Here is a 3,415-nt window from a genome sequence, read left to right on the forward strand (position 1 = left end):
TCTTAAGGAAGCTTTTTATTGCTACGGAGCATCCACTTCAATAGATGGGCTCACAGGGAGACAGTGCTGGGCCTTTATCTTACTTTTTAAGAGAACCATAAAACATCAGTGATAAATATTTGCATGCTTGTATATCTCCTGATCTGCCTTATATGCTTGCATTTCTCCTTTTCTTTCTCCTAACTGTTGTGATGGGCAGGAATGGGTAATAAAAGGAAAAGGGTTGGCTTCTGGCCAATTTCTTTGAAGGCGAAGGCCGTCTGCTTGGGTAGGTTTAAAAGGGAATTGAACAAATTTGTGGAGGATAAGGTTGTCAATATCTACCAGTCATGACGGCTGAATACTCCCTACCAGGATAAGCTCTGAATAGCAGTTGCAGGGGAGCATAACAGGAGAGAGAGCTGTTGCTCTCGAGTCCTGATAATGGGCTGCTCATCTACAACTGGTTGTCTCTTGTGGGAAATGGGATGCAGGACCAGATGGACCTTTGGTCTGATTCACCAGGGCTTTTCTTACGACCTTAACTAGGCCCTCTAGTTGATGTTGTGCCTTTTTCTCAGGAGGGAGTAGTCTGGCTTACTGACCTTGCAAGGCTGCAATCGTATACTCTCTCACCCAGGAGCTAGAGCCATTTAACATAGTGGGACTTCTTTTGAGTAAGCATGCCTAGGACTGTACTATATGCGGGCCAGCTAGCATCTCCCTCTAACCTATTCCATTGTCCTCACCTCTTTCTTGGCTGTTCCTAGTATCTGATAGATCTCAACCCTAGCTCACATGTCTTATTCCCTGATACAGACCTCAGGATTTCATGACTGTGCTACACAAGCCTGGAGTATTGGTTACAAAAATTGCCATCCTGAAAATTTAAGTTTTTTTTAAAAAGGGTACTTAAAGCATGGATTTTTGCCTCTAAGGGCTTCAGAGATAAGCTAGAACAGGTGAAAATAATAACTGGTGCAGTCTTAGAAGTTAGAATGCAGCTGAGCAAGGTTTCCAGTGGCTAGGAATGCAGCTTTAATGCCCTGAATTGTGGTGGTGTTAAATTTGTAGTCCACTTTTCCATCAGTCCATTTCCATTTCTTGAAAACCTAACTTTTTTGCTTCAGCTGATGTATCAGAAGATGTACAATGTTTGTCCAGTGAGGAATAGGGGTGAGTTGGGACAGAGGAATGGATGCTGGCCCATGAGGGCAAAGGGGGCACTGCCCACCAACCTCAGCCAGCCCCCCACCTGCCTACCTTTCTGCACAGTCCATGGGGGGTGCATGGCATGTCCGCTTCCTCTTCCTTAAGTTTTGGTGTTGCCATTGTAGAACGCAGCAGGGAGGAGGATGGAAATAAAATTCATTCTTTGATTCTGCCTGCACCTACTGTTAGCCAACCTGCCTTACCAGTCTCAGTGGGTGCCTGCCTCAGCTAGACTAAATAAAATTCTGCACTTTTGTTATTCTTATCTTAAGTTTTGGCAGATGTGGCATTGTGGGTGTTATCTTCCTATCGGAAAAAAGAAGAAATAGAGTCTGTCTTGCCATGTTCTGCCAAGTTGCTGCAAAGCTCAAGGGATGGTAGGGGTTGGGGAGATGGTGATGAGTTTCTTGATGCCCTCCCCTGCCTTGTATTGACAGATGAGCAAAAAAACTCCATCTTTATGAAAATAGCTGCTTCAGCCTGCTCACTAGAGAGCATGCTTTTAATGATCCAACTGTGTTGCTCTTTCATAAGCCAAGCAGAGGCGGAAGAACACGCAGAACCTGAGGGGTCTCAATTGGTTGATGGCATTTCATTATAAAATCCTATCATTTTGGTATATTCATTGTCATTGCAATGCACCACAGAATGCTAAAAGAAACTCAGCCAAGAATCCAGTTCTCTGGTTCTGCAGTGTAATCAAACTTGAGAAAGGAAGGCAAGCAGAAATGGGGGAGAGAGGAACACAATGCTGCTGTTCAGTGTATGTTTCAAAGTGAGGCTGGACCAAACTTGATTTTGTTACGCTATTCACACACCCTCTTTTCTATACCTGAGAAACACAGCAAGCAGTGTTTATAACTTTTCCATTTACATCCCCTCACATCAATTAAAGTGCCCTTGTAAGCAGCCTATAGAAGAGGCTGGGTAGCATTCTGCAAAATCAGAAAGCATTTGCTGATTGGCACCATCCCAAGCTTTTAAAACTACAGCTTTTCTTAATGCATTCTTGTTTTATTTTTTAAAAGGAGATTTTACCTCTCACTGTGTTTAAACGTTGAAGTAGTGATTTGGGAAGAAAGGAAAGCAGGAAGAGCTGTAGTCTTAATGAAGCCTAAAGTGATTCCTGGGTCCCATTTTCTTATTCAGTGCAGGAGCATGAACAAGGTTTTGCTCTGAAAAAGGTGTTCTTTTATCCCAGCAGTCCTACTTGCAACCTGAAACCTGTGGAGTACCTAAGTTGAGCCTAACCCAATTAAGTCTTCTATGCTCCATTTTCAGACTGTGACCAAATGCACATTTTATGGCTAGAACATCAAACTAATCTTTCTTGCCACCTTCCCTTAACATTCTGCCTGATCAAGAGTTCTGGAGAACTTCAAAGCTTGTTCATTATCTTGTGACATTTTGGGAGGAAGGTATTGCCTGAGTCTGAATGTGGGGTCTTTTTTTCTGCCCTAACCGAGCTTCCATTGCTTTCTGAAAAAGATAGTGAAGTTTGCACACCACGTTACCACAAAATAAGCGTTGAGCTGCTCCTGTTGGCACAAGACTGTGCTCTCTGAGCTACTCCAGTCTTGTTGCCTTGTTCTAAGGATGTTAACCTGTATGTGCCTTTAGGAAGCGTTCAAGTCTGTCCTTTCCTATTCCTCTTGTAACCTACCTGGGACCTTATGGTGAAGGGCAGGTAAAAAATCCAATCAAATACCTGGATTAATTTCCCAGTCTGCAGATCCTCACTTGCAAATGCAAACTGCATGCATACACTCACCAGTGTGAGTGGCCCTCTACACACTCGCACTTGGGAAAGGTGGTTGGTATAAGCAGGCCGGCCCCACCATTAAGCAGAGTGAGGCAGCTGCCTCAGGCAGTTAATGCTAAGGAGATGGGGAGCTGCTGGAAAGCAGAGCTGTGTGTGCGCCATGCAGCCTGCCCTACACTGGCTTGCTGCTCCCAGTGTTGTGGAATGGAGGACACTGCTCAGTTTACAGTGGCGGCATACACACCATGCATTTAAAACACATCCTCCCCCCCAAGAATCCTGGGAACTGTAATTTACAGAGCTACAACTCCCAATACCCTTAACAAACTACAGTTCCCAGGATCCTTATGGGGAAAGCCATGTGCTTCAAATTTATGGTGTGTATGCAAACAGTGTTGAAGTAAAGTTCATTTGCCAGTCCGGTCAGCTTTGCAAATGGAATGGGAAGAGACACCATTTTAT

Source organism: Rhineura floridana, chromosome 8 (genome assembly GCF_030035675.1).
Source record: "Rhineura floridana isolate rRhiFlo1 chromosome 8, rRhiFlo1.hap2, whole genome shotgun sequence".
Lineage (NCBI taxonomy): Eukaryota > Metazoa > Chordata > Lepidosauria > Squamata > Rhineuridae > Rhineura > Rhineura floridana.